The sequence below is a fragment of the Antedon mediterranea genome, chromosome 5 (assembly GCF_964355755.1).
Source record: "Antedon mediterranea chromosome 5, ecAntMedi1.1, whole genome shotgun sequence".
In the NCBI taxonomy this organism is placed as follows: domain Eukaryota; kingdom Metazoa; phylum Echinodermata; class Crinoidea; order Comatulida; family Antedonidae; genus Antedon; species Antedon mediterranea.
This window is the reverse complement of record NC_092674.1, coordinates 15,725,514-15,748,312: the sequence shown is the minus strand read 5'-3', so window position 1 is coordinate 15,748,312 and position 22,799 is coordinate 15,725,514. Positions and strand designations below refer to the sequence as shown.

Genomic DNA, 22,799 nt, shown 5'->3' with positions numbered 1-22,799 from the left:
ACACAGGTATGTGATTTACATTATTAAACCAACTTATTCATTGCAATAACAATGTTGGCCTTTACAGGTAATTTACTGATCGATACGAAACTTCTTTCTACCACATTATTTGTAATAACCTTTTCTTAAATAAAACTCACTGCCTGCAACTTACTTACATTACTTATTCGGTTACAGTACTTTTGTCATTTTACTAGTAATGCTCCTTACATTTGTAATTTTAACAGAAATACCATTGATTATCCTTATTATTTATTTACATGATCATCGTTATTAATAAATAATGTTGTTTTCTTGTTATAGGTATCGATTGACAGACGGTTGGCAATACTATCTGCCATATATCATTATAGTGAATGGAACGAAGTACCACGTAACATCCAACACTTACAACGAGTGGGTGGCATACCTGTATACGATATCACGCAATGCACCGATGGAGCTAGATCTCCAATCCATAAACCACTTGAATTGCAGCGATAGAAATGGCGAAGAAAAACAGCATTGCTTACAAACTGAAACAGAACAATTAAACGCTGTACATACTACGTCTTCATCATTGAGTCTAAAATGTCAAAGGTTTTCTATCGCCAAACTTCTTCGACAAGAACAATATGACATGTAAATAAATAAAATATCTATAAATAAATAGCATTTAATACATATTGTAAGTGAAATATAATTATCGTTTAACAGAAAGTAATAAAATTATTTAAATACGTAAGTTCTATAATAGACTACTTGATTTTGTTTAATCTAGAGTTTGATATTATTCTTCGTACGCTTCGAAATAATTATGAAGCGTTCAACGCCTGTCAATATGCTATACCAATAGTTGTTAAGGGAAAATAAATAGTTACAAACCAACAAAGTTTCAAAACAGATAATGTAACCATAAATAGTTATATATCAAGTGTTCTTAATTAAACTAACGATTATCGTGAACTGCATAGGCTTATCTAATATTAATGTCGAATTGGGGTTGGGGTTAGCGCGAACGCAGTCCCCCGCTACCATAAATTATACACCCGAGTTCCCCACGTTTGGGGGAATCGCAAGGGTCAACCGCAGCCGTGTGTGCAATGCTGAGGCCTCATCTTGGGAGGACATTCCTTTCTGATCAAAGTCGCTCCTGTGCCAGGTAAGTATGCTTAAACGCCATACCACCTTCTTAGCTGACATATTGGCTTGGTATCGTTGTACAAGTGTCATTCTGGTATTTATATTCAGTTACAGTGTCATAATGTAAATAGTAATATACTCTTCTGTAACTTACATTAACTGTAGTCTATTCTCAAACATATTTTCATATCAACTAAATTTAAATGCTAGTTGTTTTTAATAGTATTGGAAGTTGTAATTTCATACCGACAAATCATTAAAGTGTCATCTGCTTTCTTTGCTTTACCGTTTCTATTGTTTTAAAATTGTTTATTGTTGCGATTGCGCCCGCGTTACTCAACGCAGCCATTGTTTCTATTGTGTTTTTCTTGTTCTTTCATTAATATCTAACCGACAAAGACATTTATTGTTTACTATAATGTACTTTTACTATTATGTACTTTATCCGTTTATTTTATATTGACACTGTTGATTCGTCTATTTGTTTTTTAAATATTTTTATATAGTTTATTTTATATCATTGTTGTTACTTTGGGAGTACGGAACCTGAACTCTTGTTATAGTGATTAGGTTCACTTTTAGGTTCCTGCCTACTCCCTTAGTTTCTGTGTTTGTTTGTTTGTAACTGGTTTTTGGCAATAAATAATAACAATAATAATAATAATAATAAAATGGTGTGCCTTTGATTTCTACGGCATTCAACTATTAAAGTCAACTGAATTATCTGAAAAGCTACCATTCGACTATTATCCGAACGACGAATAACCTAAATATGTCTTGCATGATGTTCTCCGATCTCACCGATACATTGATTATGCCTCTCTCATTTCAAGAACTTGTTGTGGCGGCTCTTCTCCGTTGTCCAGATACTACCAGCGGTTCTCTAAACGTGCTGCACATTATTGATAAAATTTGTCCGGAGAAGTATAATATGGGGAATGTCAGAGAATGTGTTCGTCCGATCTTCAGTGAATCTCCGTATATCGAAAAGGTTGACAGACACAGGTATGTGATTTACATTATTAAACCAACTTATTCATTGCAATAACTATGTTGGCCTTTACAGGTAATTTACTGATCGATACGAAACTTCTTTCTACCACATTATTTGTAATAATTTTTTCTTAAATAAAACTCACTGCCTGCAACTTACTTACATTACTTATTCGGTTACAGTACTTTTGTCATTTTACTAGTAATGCTCCTTACATTTATAATTTTAACAGAAATACCATTGATTATCCTTATTATTTATTTACATGATCATCGTTATTAATAAATAATGTTGTTTTCTTGTTATAGGTATCGATTGACAGACGGTTGGCAATACTATCTGCCATATATCATTATAGTGAATGGAACGAAGTACCACGTAACATCCAACACTTACAACGAGTGGGTGGCATACCTGTATACGATATCACGCAATGCACCGATGGAGCTAGATCTCCAATCCATAAACCACTTGAATTGCAGCGATAGAAATGGCGAAGAAAAACAGCATTGCTTACAAACTGAAACAGAACAATTAAACGCTGTACATACTACGTCTTCATCATTGAGTCTAAAATGTCAAAGGTTTTCTATCGCCAAACTTCTTCGACAAGAACAATATGACATGTAAATAAATAAAATATCTATAAATAAATAGCATTTAATACATATTGTAAGTGAAATATAATTATCGTTTAACAGAAAGTAATAAAATTATTTAAATACGTAAGTTCTATAATAGACTACTTGATTTTGTTTAATCTAGAGTTTGATATTATTCTTCGTACGCTTCGAAATAATTATGAAGCGTTCAACGCCTGTCAATATGCTATACCAATAGTTGTTAAGAGAAAATAAATAGTTACAAACCAACAAAGTTTCAAAACAGATAATGTAACCATAAATAGTTATATATCAAGTGTTCTTAATTAAACTAACGATTATCGTGAACTGCATAGGCTTATCTAATATTAATGTCGAATTGGGGTTGGGGTTAGCGCGAACGCAGTCCCCCGCTACCATAAATTATACACCCGAGTTCCCCACGTTTGGGGGAATCGCAAAGGTCAACCGCAGCCGTGTGTGCAATGCTGAGGCCTCATCTTGGGAGGACATTCCTTTCTGATCAAAGTCGCTCCTGTGCCAGGTAAGTATGCTTAAACGCCATACCACCTTCTTAGCTGACATATTGGCTTGGTATCGTTGTACAAGTGTCATTCTGGTATTTATATTCAGTTACAGTGTCATAATGTAAATAGTAATATACTCTTCTGTAACTTACATTAACTGTAGTCTATTCTCAAACATATTTTCATATCAACTAAATTTAAATGCTAGTTGTTTTTAATAGTATTGGAAGTTGTAATTTCATACCGACAAATCATTAAAGTGTCATCTGCTTTCTTTGCTTTACCGTTTCTATTGTTTTAAAATTGTTTATTGTTGCGATTGCGCCCGCGTTACTCAACGCAGCCATTGTTTCTATTGTGTTTTTCTTGTTCTTTCATTAATATCTAACCGACAAAGACATTTATTGTTTACTATAATGTACTTTTACTATTATGTACTTTATCCGTTTATTTTATATTGACACTGTTGATTCGTCTATTTGTTTTTTAAATATTTTTATATAGTTTATTTTATATCATTGTTGTTACTTTGGGAGTACGGAACCTGAACTCTTGTTATAGTGATTAGGTTCACTTTTAGGTTCCTGCCTACTCCCTTAGTTTCTGTGTTTTGTTTGTTTGTAACTGGTTTTTGGCAATAAATAATAACAATAATAATAATAATAATAAAATGGTGTGCCTTTGATTTCTACGGCATTCAACTATTAAAGTCAACTGAATTATCTGAAAAGCTACCATTCGACTATTATCCGAACGACGAATAACCTAAATATGTCTTGCATGATGTTCTCCGATCTCACCGATACATTGATTATGCCTCTCTCATTTCAAGAACTTGTTGTGGCGGCTCTTCTCCGTTGTCCAGATACTACCAGCGGTTCTCTATACGTGCTGCACATTATTGATAAAATTTGTCCGGAGAAGTATAATATGGGGAATGTCAGAGAATGTGTTCGTCCGATCTTCAGTGAATCTCCGTATATCGAAAAGGTTGACAGACACAGGTATGTGATTTACATTATTAAACCAACTTATTCATTGCAATAACTATGTTGGCCTTTACAGGTAATTTACTGATCGATACGAAACTTCTTTCTACCACATTATTTGTAATAACCTTTTCTTAAATAAATCTCACTGCCTGCAACTTACTTACATTACTTATTCGGTTACAGTACTTTTGTCATTTTACTAGTAATGCTCCTTACATTTATAATTTTAACAGAAATACCATTGATTATCCTTATTATTTATTTACATGATCATCGTTATTAATAAATAATGTTGTTTTCTTGTTATAGGTATCGATTGACAGACGGTTGGCAATACTATCTGCCATATATCATTATAGTGAATGGAACGAAGTACCACGTAACATCCAACACTTACAACGAGTGGGTGGCATACCTGTATACGATATCACGCAATGCACCGATGGAGCTAGATCTCCAATCCATAAACCACTTGAATTGCAGCGATAGAAATGGCGAAGAAAAACAGCATTGCTTACAAACTGAAACAGAACAATTAAACGCTGTACATACTACGTCTTCATCATTGAGTCTAAAATGTCAAAGGTTTTCTATCGCCAAACTTCTTCGACAAGAACAATATGACATGTAAATAAATAAAATATCTATAAATAAATAGCATTTAATACATATTGTAAGTGAAATATAATTATCGTTTAACAGAAAGTAATAAAATTATTTAAATACGTAAGTTCTATAATAGACTACTTGATTTTGTTTAATCTAGAGTTTGATATTATTCTTCGTACGCTTCGAAATAATTATGAAGCGTTCAACGCCTGTCAATATGCTATACCAATAGTTGTTAAGGGAAAATAAATAGTTACAAACCAACAAAGTTTCAAAACAGATAATGTAACCATAAATAGTTATATATCAAGTGTTCTTAATTAAACTAACGATTATCGTGAACTGCATAGGCTTATCTAATATTAATGTCGAATTGGGGTGGGGGTTAGCGCGAACGCAGTCCCCCGCTACCATAAATTATACACCCGAGTTCCCCACGTTTGGGGGAATCGCAAGGGTCAACCGTAGCCGTGTGTGCAATGCTGAGGCCTCATCTTGGGAGGACATTCCTTCCTGATCAAAGTCGCTCCTGTGCCAGGTAAGTATGCTTAAACGCCATACCACCTTCTTAGCTGACATATTGGCTTGGTATCGTTGTACAAGTGTCATTCTGGTATTTATATTCAGTTACAGTGTCATAATGTAAATAGTAATATACTCTTCTGTAACTTACATTAACTGTAGTCTATTCTCAAACATATTTTCATATCAACTAAATTTAAATGCTAGTTGTTTTTAATAGTATTGGAAGTTGTAATTTCATACCGACAAATCATTAAAGTGTCATCTGCTTTCTTTGCTTTACCGTTTCTATTGTTTTAAAATTGTTTATTGTTGCGATTGCGCCCGCGTTACTCAACGCAGCCATTGTTTCTATTGTGTTTTTCTTGTTCTTTCATTAATATCTAACCGACAAAGACATTTATAAAATGGTGTGCCTTTGATTTCTACGGCATTCAACTATTAAAGTCAACTGAATTATCTGAAAAGCTACCATTCGACTATTATCCGAACGACGAATAACCTAAATATGTCTTGCATGATGTTCTCCGATCTCACCGATACATTGATGATGCCTCTCTCATTTCAAGAACTTGTTGTGGCGGCTCTTCTCCGTTGTCCAGATACTACCAGCGGTTCTCTAAACGTGCTGCACATTATTGATACAATTTGTCCGGAGAAGTATAATATGAGGAATGTCAGAGAATGTGTTCGTCAGATCTTCAGTGAATCTCCGTATATCGAAAAGGTTGACAGACACAGGTATGTGATTTACATTATTAAACCAACTTATTCATTGCAATAACAATGTTGGCCTTTACAGGTAATTTACTGATCGATACGAAACTTCTTTCTACCACATTATTTGTAATAACCTTTTCTTAAATAAAACTCACTGCCTGCAACTTACTTACATTACTTATTCGGTTACAGTACTTTTGTCATTTTACTATTAATGCTCCTTACATTTGTAATTTTAACAGAAATACCATTGATTATCCTTATTATTTATTTACATGATCATCGTTATTAATAAATAATGTTGTTTTCTTGTTATAGGTATCGATTGACAGACGGTTGGCAATACTATCTGCCATATATCATTATAGTGAATGAATGGAACGAAGTACCACGTAACATCCAACACTTACAACGAGTGGGTGGCATACCTGTATACGATATCACGCAATGCACCGATGGAGCTAGATCTCCAATCCATAAACCACTTGAATTGCAGCGATAGAAATGGCGAAGAAAAACAGCATTGCTTACAAACTGAAACAGAACAATTAAACGCTGTACATACTACGTCTTCATCATTGAGTCTAAAATGTCAAAGGTTTTCTATCGCCAAACTTCTTCGACAAGAACAATATGACATGTAAATAAATAAAATATCTATAAATAAATAGCATTTAATACATATTGTAAGTGAAATATAATTATCGTTTAACAGAAAGTAATAAAATTATTTAAATACGTAAGTTCTATAATAGACTACTTGATTTTGTTTAATCTAGAGTTTGATATTATTCTTCGTACGCTTCGAAATAATTATGAAGCGTTCAACGCCTGTCAATATGCTATACCAATAGTTGTTAAGGGAAAATAAATAGTTACAAACCAACAAAGTTTCAAAACAGATAATGTAACCATAAATAGTTATATATCAAGTGTTCTTAATTAAACTAACGATTATCGTGAACTGCATAGGCTTATCTAATATTAATGTCGAATTGGGGTTGGGGTTAGCGCGAACGCAGTCCCCCGCTACCATAAATTATACACCCGAGTTCCCCACGTTTGGGGGAATCGCAAGGGTCAACCGCAGCCGTGTGTGCAATGCTGAGGCCTCATCTTGGGAGGACATTCCTTCCTGATCAAAGTCGCTCCTGTGCCAGGTAAGTATGCTTAAACGCCATACCACCTTCTTAGCTGACATATTGGCTTGGTATCGTTGTACAAGTGTCATTCTGGTATTTATATTCAGTTACAGTGTCATAATGTAAATAGTAATATACTCTTCTGTAACTTACATTAACTGTAGTCTATTCTCAAACATATTTTCATATCAACTAAATTTAAATGCTAGTTGTTTTTAATAGTATTGGAAGTTGTAATTTCATACCGACAAATCATTAAAGTGTCATCTGCTTTCTTTGCTTTACCGTTTCTATTGTTTTAAAATTGTTTATTGTTGCGATTGCGCCCGCGTTACTCAACGCAGCCATTGTTTCTATTGTGTTTTTCTTGTTCTTTCATTAATATCTAACCGACAAAGACATTTATAAAATGGTGTGCCTTTGATTTCTACGGCATTCAACTATTAAAGTCAACTGAATTATCTGAAAAGCTACCATTCGACTATTATCCGAACGACGAATAACCTAAATATGTCTTGCATGATGTTCTCCGATCTCACCGATACATTGATGATGCCTCTCTCATTTCAAGAACTTGTTGTGGCGGCTCTTCTCCGTTGTCCAGATACTACCAGCGGTTCTATAAACGTGCTACACATTATTGATACAATTTGTCCGGAGAAGTATAATATGAGGAATGTCAGAGAATGTGTTCGTCAGATCTTCAGTGAATCTCCGTATATCGAAAAGGTTGACAGACACAGGTATGTGATTTACATTATTAAACCAACTTATTCATTGCAATAACAATGTTGGCCTTTACAGGTAATTTACTGATCGATACGAAACTTCTTTCTACCACATTATTTGTAATAACCTTTTCTTAAATAAAACTCACTGCCTGCAACTTACTTACATTACTTATTCGGTTACAGTACTTTTGTCATTTTACTAGTAATGCTCCTTACATTTGTAATTTTAACAGAAATACCATTGATTATCCTTATTATTTATTTACATGATCATCGTTATTAATAAATAATGTTCTTTTCTTGTTATAGGTATCGATTGACAGACGGTTGGCAATACTATCTGCCATATATCATTATAGTGAATGGAACGAAGTACCACGTAACATCCAACACTTACAACGAGTGGGTGGCATACCTGTATACGATATCACGCAATGCACCGATGGAGCTAGATCTCCAATCCATAAACCACTTGAATTGCAGCGATAGAAATGGCGAAGAAAAACAGCATTGCTTACAAACTGAAACAGAACAATTAAACGCTGTACATACTACGTCTTCATCATTGAGTCTAAAATGTCAAAGGTTTTCTATCGCCAAACTTCTTCGACAAGAACAATATGACATGTAAATAAATAAAATATCTATAAATAAATAGCATTTAATACATATTGTAAGTGAAATATAATTATCGTTTAACAGAAAGTAATAAAATTATTTAAATACGTAAGTTCTATAATAGACTACTTGATTTTGTTTAATCTAGAGTTTGATATTATTCTTCGTACGCTTCGAAATAATTATGAAGCGTTCAACGCCTGTCAATATGCTATACCAATAGTTGTTAAGGGAAAATAAATAGTTACAAACCAACAAAGTTTCAAAACAGATAATGTAACCATAAATAGTTATATATCAAGTGTTCTTAATTAAACTAACGATTATCGTGAACTGCATAGGCTTATCTAATATTAATGTCGAATTGGGGTTGGGGTTAGCGCGAACGCAGTCCCCCGCTACCATAAATTATACACCCGAGTTCCCCACGTTTGGGGGAATCGCAAGGGTCAACCGCAGCCGTGTGTGCAATGCTGAGGCCTCATCTTGGGAGGACATTCCTTCCTGATCAAAGTCGCTCCTGTGCCAGGTAAGTATGCTTAAACGCCATACCACCTTCTTAGCTGACATATTGGCTTGGTATCGTTGTACAAGTGTCATTCTGGTATTTATATTCAGTTACAGTGTCATAATGTAAATAGTAATATACTCTTCTGTAACTTACATTAACTGTAGTCTATTCTCAAACATATTTTCATATCAACTAAATTTAAATGCTAGTTGTTTTTAATAGTATTGGAAGTTGTAATTTCATACCGACAAATCATTAAAGTGTCATCTGCTTTCTTTGCTTTACCGTTTCTATTGTTTTAAAATTGTTTATTGTTGCGATTGCGCCCGCGTTACTCAACGCAGCCATTGTTTCTATTGTGTTTTTCTTGTTCTTTCATTAATATCTAACCGACAAAGACATTTATAAAATGGTGTGCCTTTGATTTCTACGGCATTCAACTATTAAAGTCAACTGAATTATCTGAAAAGCTACCATTCGACTATTATCCGAACGACGAATAACCTAAATATGTCTTGCATGATGTTCTCCGATCTCACCGATACATTGATGATGCCTCTCTCATTTCAAGAACTTGTTGTGGCGGCTCTTCTCCGTTGTCCAGATACTACCAGCGGTTCTCTAAACGTGCTGCACATTATTGATAAAATTTGTCCGGAGAAGTATAATATGAGGAATGTCAGAGAATGTGTTCGACAGATCTTCAGTGAATCTCCGTATATCGAAAAGGTTGACAGACACAGGTATGTGATTTACATTATTAAACCAACTTATTCATTGCAATAACAATGTTGGCCTTTAGAGGTAATTTACTGATCGATACGAAACTTCTTTCTACCACATTATTTGTAATAACCTTTTCTTAAATAAAACTCACTGCCTGCAACTTACTTACATTACTTATTCGGTTACAGTACTTTTGTCATTTTACTAGTAATGCTCTTTACATTTGTAATTTTAACAGAAATACCATTGATTATCCTTATTATTTATTTACATGATCATCGTTATTAATAAATAATGTTCTTTTCTTGTTATAGGTATCGATTGACAGACGGTTGGCAATACTATCTGCCATATATCATTATAGTGAATGGAACGAAGTACCACGTAACATCCAACACTTACAACGAGTGGGTGGCATACCTGTATACGATATCACGCAATGCACCGATGGAGCTAGATCTCCAATCCATAAACCACTTGAATTGCAGCGATAGAAATGGCGAAGAAAAACAGCATTGCTTACAAACTGAAACAGAACAATTAAACGCTGTACATACTACGTCTTCATCATTGAGTCTAAAATGTCAAAGGTTTTCTATCGCCAAACTTCTTCGAAAAGAACAATATGACATGTAAATAAATAAAATATCTATAAATAAATAGCATTTAATACATATTGTAAGTGAAATATAATTATCGTTTAACAGAAAGTAATAAAATTATTTAAATACGTAAGTTCTATAATAGACTACTTGATTTTGTTTAATCTAGAGTTTGATATTATTCTTCGTACGCTTCGAAATAATTATGAAGCGTTCAACGCCTGTCAATATGCTATACCAATAGTTGTTAAGGGAAAATAAATAGTTACAAACCAACAAAGTTTCAAAACAGATAATGTAACCATAAATAGTTATATATCAAGTGTTCTTAATTAAACTAACGATTATCGTGAACTGCATAGGCTTATCTAATATTAATGTCGAATTGGGGTGGGGGTTAGCGCGAACGCAGTCCCCCGCTACCATAAATTATACGTTGATGTTGATAAAGTAAGACAATGGAAATTAGGTAATGGCTTTATATCTGAAACTGAATCATATAAATATCTCGGTGTACATATTTCTCGTAAATTAAATGACCATATACAAATTGAGAATGTTATAAAAAAAGGTCAAAGATTAATAGCGTACGTTAAATCAATTATCAGTAGCTTTGATAACTTTAACAGAGTATATTATGGGGATACTCTGTGGAGATCGATAGTTCTCCCATCTATCAACTATGGTTGTTCAGTATGGTGCTCTTTAAGTAGAATAGATATAGATAAACTAGAGCGTCTCCAGCTCCAAATGGCACGTTATATCTTAAAAGCACCTCGAAATACACCTTGTGCCGCCTTATATGGAGAGCTTGGCTGGTCTCCAATTAACGAGATTCATAACGCTCTTCGTATGAAATACTTCCATAGAATTATAAAGATGGAAAACTATCGATGGCCAAAAATTATGTTTATTGGAATGCTACAACTTAATTGTGAATTTAAAGACTTAAGGTATAAGTTTCTATCTTGTATAAACGATATTCTCTTGAAGTGTAATTGTGAATCCAAAAATATTTTCACCACTCTCTCAAATTATAAAGAAGTCTACTTTCCAATTTCTGAAATCTTAAGAAAACTTAACTATATAATGATAGATGAATGGAGAATTGAATTACAAAATAAATCAAGTCTCCACATCTATGAAACATTAAAATCAAAACCTGGACTTGAAAATTACTTAATTGATAAAACTAATTTTGAAGGTGCTGCATTAAAATTTAAAGCTCGTTCAAATACTCTACCTTTGTATGATAGAACTGCAAATTGGAATATTGATAATAATAAAAAATGTAAATTGTGCGGTACAAATTCGGACGAAGACATCCATCATTTCATCCTTAATTGTCCAGCTTTAAATAATATACGTAATCAGGAATTATTTAATTTATATGTGGATATGTATAGAAATGGCAGCAAAGATATGTTTGATACTTTTTATACTTCTCTTGAAAATGACAAACTTAAATATATTTTGGGATACTCAGATAATTTAATTGATGAAGAGTGTGAACATATTTTAGATAGTTTTTGTAAAAGATACCTAAAACAAGCATGGCAATTTCGAAATGATTCACTGAATTCCATGACTCAATAACTATGTTATCTACATTGCTACATTAAGTAAATTGAAAAAAAAGTGGGAGGGGGGAGGAGTTGGGGGTTTTTCGTAATAAGCTGTGTTTATCAGCTGATTTTATTTTATTTTATACACTTTTACTATATCTTGTTTTGTATTCATTGTGTAAAGTAATGATCTACTGTATGTATCGATGTAAATTGGGGGGGGGGGGGGGTAGGATAGGGGTTGATAGTTGCTTTTGCCTTTTTTTACTTTTCTGTTAATTGTTATATTTTATATTGTGAAGGATGCACCTTTGTGCTAAGTGTGCCACCGATCTAAAGGTGTAATTCCAAATAAATAAATAAATAAATATACACCCGAGTTCCCCACGTTTGGGGGAATCGCAAGGGTCAACCGCAGCCGTGTGTGCAATGCTGAGGCCTCATCTTGGGAGGACATTCCTTCCTGATCAAAGTCGCTCCTGTGCCAGGTAAGTATGCTTAAACGCCATACCACCTTCTTAGCTGACATATTGGCTTGGTATCGTTGTACAAGTGTCATTCTGGTATTTATATTCAGTTACAGTGTCATAATGTAAATAGTAATATACTCTTCTGTAACTTACATTAACTGTAGTCTATTCTCAAACATATTTTCATATCAACTAAATTTAAATGCTAGTTGTTTTTAATAGTATTGGAAGTTGTAATTTCATACCGACAAATCATTAAAGTGTCATCTGCTTTCTTTGCTTTACCGTTTCTATTGTTTTAAAATTGTTTATTGTTGCGATTGCGCCCGCGTTACTCAACGCAGCCATTGTTTCTATTGTGTTTTTCTTGTTCTTTCATTAATATCTAACCGACAAAGACATTTATAAAATGGTGTGCCTTTGATTTCTACGGCATTCAACTATTAAAGTCAACTGAATTATCTGAAAAGCTACCATTCGACTATTATCCGAACGACGAATAACCTAAATATGTCTTGCATGATGTTCTCCGATCTCACCGATACATTGATGATGCCTCTCTCATTTCAAGAACTTGTTGTGGCGGCTCTTCTCCGTTGTCCAGATACTACCAGCGGTTCTCTAAACGTGCTGCACATTATTGATAAAATTTGTCCGGAGAAGTATAATATGAGGAATGTCAGAGAATGTGTTCGACAGATCTTCAGTGAATCTCCGTATATCGAAAAGGTTGACAGACACAGGTATGTGATTTACATTATTAAACCAACTTATTCATTGCAATAACAATGTTGGCCTTTAGAGGTAATTTACTGATCGATACGAAACTTCTTTCTACCACATTATTTGTAATAACCTTTTCTTAAATAAAACTCACTGCCTGCAACTTACTTACATTTCTTATTCGGTTACAGTACTTTTGTCATTTTACTAGTAATGCTCCTTACATTTGTAATTTTAACAGAAATACCATTGATTATCCTTATTATTTATTTACATGATCATCGTTATTAATAAATAATGTTGTTTTCTTGTTATAGGTATCGATTGACAGACGGTTGGCAATACTATCTGCCATATATCATTATAGTGAATGGAACGAAGTACCACGTAACATCCAACACTTACAACGAGTGGGTGGCATACCTGTATACGATATCACGCAATGCACCGATGGAGCTAGATCTCCAATCCATAAACCACTTGAATTGCAGCGATAGAAATGGCGAAGAAAAACAGCATTGCTTACAAACTGAAACAGAACAATTAAACGCTGTACATACTACGTCTTCATCATTGAGTCTAAAATGTCAAAGGTTTTCTATCGCCAAACTTCTTCGAAAAGAACAATATGACATGTAAATAAATAAAATATCTATAAATAAATAGCATTTAATACATATTGTAAGTGAAATATAATTATCGTTTAACAGAAAGTAATAAAATTATTTAAATACCTAAGTTCTATAATAGACTACTTGATTTTGTTTAATCTAGAGTTTGATATTATTCTTCGTACGCTTCGAAATAATTATGAAGCGTTCAACGCCTGTCAATATGCTATACCAATAGTTGTTAAGGGAAAATATATAGTTACAAACCAACAAAGTTTCAAAACAGATAATGTAACCATAAATAGTTATATATCAAGTGTTCTTAATTAAACTAACGATTATCGTGAACTGCATAGGCTTATCTAATATTAATGTCGAATTGGGGTGGGGGTTAGCGCGAACGCAGTCCCCCGCTACCATAAATTATACACCCGAGTTCCCCACGTTTGGGGGAATCGCAAGGGTCAACCGCAGCCGTGTGTGCAATGCTGAGGCCTCATCTTGAGAGGACATTCCTTCCTGATCAAAGTCGCTCCTGTGCCAGGTAAGTATGCTTAAACGCCATACCACCTTCTTAGCTGACATATTGGCTTGGTATCGTTGTACAAGTGTCATTCTGGTATTTATATTCAGTTACAGTGTCATAATGTAAATAGTAATATACTCTTCTGTAACTTACATTAACTGTAGTCTATTCTCAAACATATTTTCATATCAACTAAATTTAAATGCTAGTTGTTTTTAATAGTATTGGAAGTTGTAATTTCATACCGACAAATCATTAAAGTGTCATCTGCTTTCTTTGCTTTACCGTTTCTATTGTTTTAAAATTGTTTATTGTTGCGATTGCGCCCGCGTTACTCAACGCAGCCATTGTTTCTATTGTGTTTTTCTTGTTCTTTCATTAATATCTAACCGACAAAGACATTTATAAAATGGTGTGCCTTTGATTTCTACGGCATTCAACTATTAAAGTCAACTGAATTATCTGAAAAGCTACCATTCGACTATTATCCGAACGACGAATAACCTAAATATGTCTTGCATGATGTTCTCCGATCTCACCGATACATTGATGATGCCTCTCTCATTTCAAGAACTTGTTGTGGCGGCTCTTCTCCGTTGTCCAGATACTACCAGCGGTTCTCTAAACGTGCTGCACATTATTGATAAAATTTGTCCGGAGAAGTATAATATGAGGAATGTCAGAGAATGTGTTCGACAGATCTTCAGTGAATCTCCGTATATCGAAAAGGTTGACAGACACAGGTATGTGATTTACATTATTAAACCAACTTATTCATTGCAATAACAATGTTGGCCTTTAGAGGTAATTTACTGATCGATACGAAACTTCTTTCTACCACATTATTTGTAATAACCTTTTCTTAAATAAAACTCACTGCCTGCAACTTACTTACATTACTTATTCGGTTACAGTACTTTTGTCATTTTACTAGTAATGCTCCTTACATTTGTAATTTTAACAGAAATACCATTGATTATCCTTATTATTTATTTACATGATCATCGTTATTAATAAATAATGTTGTTTTCTTGTTATAGGTATCGATTGACAGACGGTTGGCAATACTATCTGCCATATATCATTATAGTGAATGGAACGAAGTACCACGTAACATCCAACACTTACAACGAGTGGGTGGCATACCTGTATACGATATCACGGAGCTAGATCTCCAATCCATAAACCACTTGAATTGCAGCGATAGAAATGGCGAAGAAAAACAGCATTGCTTACAAACTGAAACAGAACAATTAAACGCTGTACATACTACGTCTTCATCATTGAGTCTAAAATGTCAAAGGTTTTCTATCGCCAAACTTCTTCGAAAAGAACAATATGACATGTAAATAAATAAAATATCTATAAATAAATAGCATTTAATACATATTGTAAGTGAAATATAATTATCGTTTAACAGAAAGTAATAAAATTATTTAAATACCTAAGTTCTATAATAGACTACTTGATTTTGTTTAATCTAGAGTTTGATATTATTCTTCGTACGCTTCGAAATAATTATGAAGCGTTCAACGCCTGTCAATATGCTATACCAATAGTTGTTAAGGGAAAATAAATAGTTACAAACCAACAAAGTTTCAAAACAGATAATGTAACCATAAATAGTTATATATCAAGTGTTCTTAATTAAACTAACGATTATCGTGAACTGCATAGGCTTATCTAATATTAATGTCGAATTGGGGTGGGGGTTAGCGCGAACGCAGTCCCCCGCTACCATAAATTATACACCCGAGTTCCCCACGTTTGGGGGAATCGCAAGGGTCAACCGCAGCCGTGTGTGCAATGCTGAGGCCTCATCTTGAGAGGACATTCCTTCCTGATCAAAGTCGCTCCTGTGCCAGGTAAGTATGCTTAAACGCCATACCACCTTCTTAGCTGACATATTGGCTTGGTATCGTTGTACAAGTGTCATTCTGGTATTTATATTCAGTTACAGTGTCATAATGTAAATAGTAATATACTCTTCTGTAACTTACATTAACTGTAGTCTATTCTCAAACATATTTTCATATCAACTAAATTTAAATGCTAGTTGTTTTTAATAGTATTGGAAGTTGTAATTTCATACCGACAAATCATTAAAGTGTCATCTGCTTTCTTTCCTTTACCGTTTCTATTGTTTTAAAATTGTTTATTGTTGCGTTTGCGCCCGCGTTACTCAACGCAGCCATTGTTTCTATTGTGTTTTTCTTGTTCTTTCATTAATATCTAACCGACAAAGACATTTATAAAATGGTGTGCCTTTGATTTCTACGGCATTCAACTATTAAAGTCAACTGAATTATCTAAAAAGCTACCATTCGACTATTATCCGAACGACGAATAACCTAAATATGTCTTGCATGATGTTCTCCGATCTCACCGATACATTGATGATGCCTCTCTCATTTCAAGAACTTGTTGTGGCGGCTCTTCTCCGTTGTCCAGATACTACCAGCGGTTCTCTAAACGTGCTGCACATTATTGATAAAATTTGTCCGGAGAAGTATAATATGAGGAATGTCAGAGAATGTGTTCGACAGATCTTCAGTGAATCTCCGTATATCGAAAAGGTTGACAGACACAGGTATGTGATTTACATTATTAAACCAACTTATTCATTGCAATAACAATGTTGGCCTTTAGAGGTAATTTACTGATCGATACGAAACTTCTTTCTACCACATTATTTGTAATAACCTTTTCTTAAATAAAACTCACTGCCTGCAACTTACTTACATTTCTTATTCGGTTACAGTACTTTTGTCATTTTACTAGTAATGCTCCTTACATTTGTAATTTTAACAGAAATACCATTGATTATCCTTATTATTTATTTACATGATCATCGTTATTAATAAATAATGTTGTTTTCTTGTTATAGGTATCGATTGACAGACGGTTGGCAATACTATCTGCCATATATCATTATAGTGAATGGAACGAAGTACCACGTAACATCCAACACTTACAACGAGTGGGTGGCATACCTGTATACGATATCACGCAATGCACCGATGGAGCTAGATCTCCAATCCATAAACCACTTGAATTGCAGCGATAGAAATGGCGAAGAAAAACAGCATTGCTTACAAACTGAAACAGAACAATTAAACGCTGTACATACTATTTAAATACGTAAGTTCTATAATAGACTACTTGATTTTGTTTAATCTAGAGTTTGATATTATTCTTCGTACGCTTCGAAATAATTATGAAGCGTTCAACGCCTGTCAATATGCTATACCAATAGTTGTTAACGGAAAATAAATAGTTACAAACCAACAAAGTTTCAAAACAGATAATGTAACCATAAATAGTTATATATCAAGTGTTCTTAATTAAACTAACGATTATCGTGAACTGCATAGGCTTATCTAATATTAATGTCGAATTGGGGTGGGGGTTAGCGCGAACGCAGTCCCCCGCTACCATAAATTATACACCCGAGTTCCCCACGTTTGGGGGAATCGCAAGGGTCAACCGCAGCCGTGTGTGCAATGCTGAGGCCTCATCTTGAGAGGACATTCCTTCCTGATCAAAGTCGCTCCTGTGCCAGGTAAGTATGCTTAAACGCCATACCACCTTCTTAGCTGACATATTGGCTTGGTATCGTTGTACAAGTGTCATTCTGGTATTTATATTCAGTTACAGTGTCATAATGTAAATAGTAATATACTCTTCTGTAACTTACATTAACTGTAGTCTATTCTCAAACATATTTTCATATCAACTAAATTTAAATGCTAGTTGTTTTTAATAGTATTGGAAGTTGTAATTTCATACCGACAAATCATTAAAGTGTCATCTGCTTTCTTTGCTTTACCGTTTCTATTGTTTTAAAATTGTTTATTGTTGCGATTGCGCCCGCGTTACTCAACGCAGCCATTGTTTCTATTGTGTTTTTCTTGTTCTTTCATTAATATCTAACCGACAAAGACATTTATAAAATGGTGTGCCTTTGATTTCTACGGCATTCAACTATTAAAGTCAACTGAATTATCTGAAAAGCTACCATTCGACTATTATCCGAACGACAAATAACCTAAATATGTCTTGCATGATGTTCTCCGATCTCACCGATACATTGATGATGCCTCTCTCATTTCAAGAACTTGTTGTGGCGGCTCTTCTCCGTTGTCCAGATACTACCAGCGGTTCTCTAAACGTGCTGCACATTATTGATAAAATTTGTCCGGAGAAGTATAATATGAGGAATGTCAGAGAATGTGTTCGACAGATCTTCAGTGAATCTCCGTATATCGAAAAGGTTGACAGACACAGGTATGTGATTTACATTATTAAACCAACTTATTCATTGCAATAACAATGTTGGCCTTTAGAGGTAATTTACTGATCGATACGAAACTTCTTTCTACCACATTATTTGTAATAACCTTTTCTTAAATAAAACTCACTGCCTGCAACTTACTTACATTTCTTATTCGGTTACAGTACTTTTGTCATTTTACTAGTAATGCTCCTTACATTTGTAATTTTAACAGAAATACCATTGATTATCATTATTTATTTACATGATCATCGTTATTAATAAATAATGTTGTTTTCTTGTTATAGGTATCGATTGACAGACGGTTGGCAATACTATCTGCCATATATCATTATAGTGAATGGAACGAAGTACCACGTAACATCCAACACTTACAACGAGTGGGTGGCATACCTGTATACGATATCACGCAATGCACCGATGGAGCTAGATCTCCAATCCATAAACCACTTGAATTGCAGCGATAGAAATGGCGAAGAAAAACAGCATTGCTTACAAACTGAAACAGAACAATTAAACGCTGTACATACTACGTCTTCATCATTGAGTCTAAAATGTCAAAGGTTTTCTATCGCCAAACTTCTTCGAAAAGAACAATATGACATGTAAATAAATAAAATATCTATAAATAAATAGCATTTAATACATATTGTAAGTGAAATATAATTATCGTTTAACAGAAAGTAATAAAATTATTTAAATACCTAAGTTCTATAATAGACTACTTGATTTTGTTTAATCTAGAGTTTGATATTATTCTTCGTACGCTTCGAAATAATTATGAAGCGTTCAACGCCTGTCAATATGCTATACCAATAGTTGTTAAGGGAAAATAAATAGTTACAAACCAACAAAGTTTCAAAACAGATAATTTAACCATAAATAGTTATATATCAAGTGTTCTTAATTAAACTAACGATTATCGTGAACTGCATAGGCTTATCTAATATTAATGTCGAATTGGGGTGGGGGTTAGCGCGAACGCAGTCCCCCGCTACCATAAATTATACACCCGAGTTCCCCACGTTTGGGGGAATCGCAAGGGTCAACCGCAGCCGTGTGTGCAATGCTGAGGCCTCATCTTGGGAGGACATTCCTTCCTGATCAAAGTCGCTCCTGTGCCAGGTAAGTATGCTTAAACGCCATACCACCTTCTTAGCTGACATATTGGCTTGGTATCGTTGTACAAGTGTCATTCTGGTATTTATATTCAGTTACAGTGTCATAATGTAAATAGTAATATACTCTTCTGTAACTTACATTAACTGTAGTCTATTCTCAAACATATTTTCATATCAACTAAATTTAAATGCTAGTTGTTTTTAATAGTATTGGAAGTTGTAATTTCATACCGACAAATCATTAAAGTGTCATCTGCTTTCTTTGCTTTACCGTTTCTATTGTTTTAAAATTGTTTATTGTTGCGATTGCGCCCGCGTTACTCAACGCAGCCATTGTTTCTATTGTGTTTTTCTTGTTCTTTCATTAATATCTAACCGACAAAGACATTTATAAAATGGTGTGCCTTTGATTTCTACGGCATTCAACTATTAAAGTCAACTGAATTATCTGAAAAGCTACCATTCGACTATTATCCGAACGACGAATAACCTAAATATGTCTTGCATGATGTTCTCCGATCTCACCGATACATTGATGATGCCTCTCTCATTTCAAGAACTTGTTGTGGCGGCTCTTCTCCGTTGTCCAGATACTACCAGCGGTTCTCTAAACGTGCTGCACATTATTGATAAAATTTGTCCGGAGAAGTATAATATGAGGAATGTCAGAGAATGTGTTCGACAGATCTTCAGTGAATCTCCGTATATCGAAAAGGTTGACAGACACAGGTATGTGATTTACATTATTAAACCAACTTATTCATTGCAATAACAATGTTGGCCTTTAGAGGTAATTTACTGATCGATACGAAACTTCTTTCTACCACATTATTTGTAATAACCTTTTCTTAAATAAAACTCACTGCCTGCAACTTACTTACATTTCTTATTCGGTTACAGTACTTTTGTCATTTTACTAGTAATGCTCCTTACATTTGTAATTTTAACAGAAATACCATTGATTATCCTTATTATTTATTTACATGATCATCGTTATTAATAAATAATGTTGTTTTCTTGTTATAGGTATCGATTGACAGACGGTTGGCAATACTATCTGCCATATATCATTATAGTGAATGGAACGAAGTACCACGTAACATCCAACACTTACAACGAGTGGGTGGCATACCTGTATACGATATCACGCAATGCACCGATGGAGCTAGATCTCCAATCCATAAACCACTTGAATTGCAGCGATAGAAATGGCGAAGAAAAACAGCATTGCTTACAAACTGAAACAGAACAATTAAACGCTGTACATACTACGTCTTCATCATTGAGTCTAAAATGTCAAAGGTTTTCTATCGCCAAACTTCTTCGAAAAGAACAATATGACATGTAAATAAATAAAGTATCTATAAATAAATAGCATTTAATACATATTGTAAGTGAAATATAATTATCGTTTAACAGAAAGTAATAAAATTATTTAAATACCTAAGTTCTATAATAGACTACTTGATTTTGTTTAATCTAGAGTTTGATATTATTCTTCGTACGCTTCGAAATAATTATGAAGCGTTCAACGCCTGTCAATATGCTATACCAATAGTTGTTAAGGGAAAATAAATAGTTACAAACCAACAAAGTTTCAAAACAGATAATGTAACCATAAATAGTTATATATCAAGTGTTCTTAATTAAACTAACGATTATCGTGAACTGCATAGGCTTATCTAATATTAATGTCGAATTGGGGTGGGGGTTAGCGCGAACGCAGTCCCCCGCTACCATAAATTATACACCCGAGTTCCCCACGTTTGGGGGAATCGCAAGGGTCAACCGCAGCCGTGTGTGCAATGCTGAGGCCTCATCTTGGGAGGACATTCCTTCCTGATCAAAGTCGCTCCTGTGCCAGGTAAGTATGCTTAAACGCCATACCACCTTCTTAGCTGACATATTGGCTTGGTATCGTTGTACAAGTGTCATTCTGGTATTTATATTCAGTTACAGTGTCATAATGTAAATAGTAATATACTCTTCTGTAACTTACATTAACTGTAGTCTATTCTCAAACATATTTTCATATCAACTAAATTTAAATGCTAGTTGTTTTTAATAGTATTGGAAGTTGTAATTTCATACCGACAAATCATTAAAGTGTCATCTGCTTTCTTTGCTTTACCGTTTCTATTGTTTTAAAATTGTTTATTGTTGCGATTGCGCCCGCGTTACTCAACGCAGCCATTGTTTCTATTGTGTTTTTCTTGTTCTTTCATTAATATCTAACCGACAAAGACATTTATAAAATGGTGTGCCTTTGATTTCTACGGCATTCAACTATTAAAGTCAACTGAATTATCTGAAAAGCTACCATTCGACTATTATCCGAACGACGAATAACCTAAATATGTCTTGCATGATGTTCTCCGATCTCACCGATACATTGATGATGCCTCTCTCATTTCAAGAACTTGTTGTGGCGGCTCTTCTCCGTTGTCCAGATACTACCAGCGGTTCTCTAAACGTGCTGCACATTATTGATAAAATTTGTCCGGAGAAGTATAATATGAGGAATGTCAGAGAATGTGTTCGACAGATCTTCAGTGAATCTCCGTATATCGAAAAGGTTGACAGACACAGGTATGTGATTTACATTATTAAACCAACTTATTCATTGCAATAACAATGTTGGCCTTTAGAGGTAATTTACTGATCGATACGAAACTTCTTTCTACCACATTATTTGTAATAACCTTTTCTTAAATAAAACTCACTGCCTGCAACTTACTTACATTTCTTATTCGGTTACAGTACTTTTGTCATTTTACTAGTAATGCTCCTTACATTTGTAATTTTAACAGAAATACCATTGATTATCCTTATTATTTATTTACATGATCATCGTTATTAATAAATAATGTTGTTTTCTTGTTATAGGTATCGATTGACAGACGGTTGGCAATACTATCTGCCATATATCATTATAGTGAATGGAACGAAGTACCACGTAACATCCAACACTTACAACGAGTGGGTGGCATACCTGTATACGATATCACGCAATGCACCGATGGAGCTAGATCTCCAATCCATAAACCACTTGAATTGCAGCGATAGAAATG

At 34.1% G+C, this 22,799-nt stretch overlaps 11 non-coding genes across 11 annotated transcripts; all 11 read right to left on the bottom strand.

The window, feature by feature from the left end:
* Window positions 1–982: 982 nt before the first annotated feature.
* Window positions 983–1,149, bottom strand: LOC140050598 (U1 spliceosomal RNA). Its single transcript, XR_011845445.1, has one exon. It is a non-coding gene; the product is annotated as a U1 spliceosomal RNA (small nuclear RNA).
* Window positions 1,150–3,103: 1,954 nt separating this feature from the next.
* On the bottom strand, window positions 3,104–3,270 carry LOC140050603 (U1 spliceosomal RNA). Its single transcript, XR_011845449.1, has one exon. It is a non-coding gene; the product is annotated as a U1 spliceosomal RNA (small nuclear RNA).
* A 1,955-nt stretch (window positions 3,271–5,225) lies between these two features.
* LOC140050597 (U1 spliceosomal RNA) lies at window positions 5,226–5,392 on the bottom strand. Its single transcript, XR_011845444.1, has one exon. It is a non-coding gene; the product is annotated as a U1 spliceosomal RNA (small nuclear RNA).
* Window positions 5,393–7,089: 1,697 nt separating this feature from the next.
* Window positions 7,090–7,256, bottom strand: LOC140050586 (U1 spliceosomal RNA). The gene has a single exon (XR_011845435.1). It is a non-coding gene; the product is annotated as a U1 spliceosomal RNA (small nuclear RNA).
* A 1,693-nt stretch (window positions 7,257–8,949) lies between these two features.
* On the bottom strand, window positions 8,950–9,116 carry LOC140050585 (U1 spliceosomal RNA). Its single transcript, XR_011845434.1, has one exon. It is a non-coding gene; the product is annotated as a U1 spliceosomal RNA (small nuclear RNA).
* A 3,197-nt stretch (window positions 9,117–12,313) lies between these two features.
* On the bottom strand, window positions 12,314–12,479 carry LOC140050607 (U1 spliceosomal RNA). The gene has a single exon (XR_011845451.1). It is a non-coding gene; the product is annotated as a U1 spliceosomal RNA (small nuclear RNA).
* Window positions 12,480–14,172: 1,693 nt separating this feature from the next.
* LOC140050596 (U1 spliceosomal RNA) lies at window positions 14,173–14,339 on the bottom strand. The gene has a single exon (XR_011845443.1). It is a non-coding gene; the product is annotated as a U1 spliceosomal RNA (small nuclear RNA).
* A 1,680-nt stretch (window positions 14,340–16,019) lies between these two features.
* On the bottom strand, window positions 16,020–16,186 carry LOC140050595 (U1 spliceosomal RNA). The gene has a single exon (XR_011845442.1). It is a non-coding gene; the product is annotated as a U1 spliceosomal RNA (small nuclear RNA).
* A 1,530-nt stretch (window positions 16,187–17,716) lies between these two features.
* LOC140050594 (U1 spliceosomal RNA) lies at window positions 17,717–17,883 on the bottom strand. Its single transcript, XR_011845441.1, has one exon. It is a non-coding gene; the product is annotated as a U1 spliceosomal RNA (small nuclear RNA).
* A 1,690-nt stretch (window positions 17,884–19,573) lies between these two features.
* Window positions 19,574–19,740, bottom strand: LOC140050580 (U1 spliceosomal RNA). The gene has a single exon (XR_011845429.1). It is a non-coding gene; the product is annotated as a U1 spliceosomal RNA (small nuclear RNA).
* Window positions 19,741–21,433: 1,693 nt separating this feature from the next.
* Window positions 21,434–21,600, bottom strand: LOC140050579 (U1 spliceosomal RNA). Its single transcript, XR_011845428.1, has one exon. It is a non-coding gene; the product is annotated as a U1 spliceosomal RNA (small nuclear RNA).
* Between the last annotated feature and the right edge of the window lie 1,199 nt (window positions 21,601–22,799).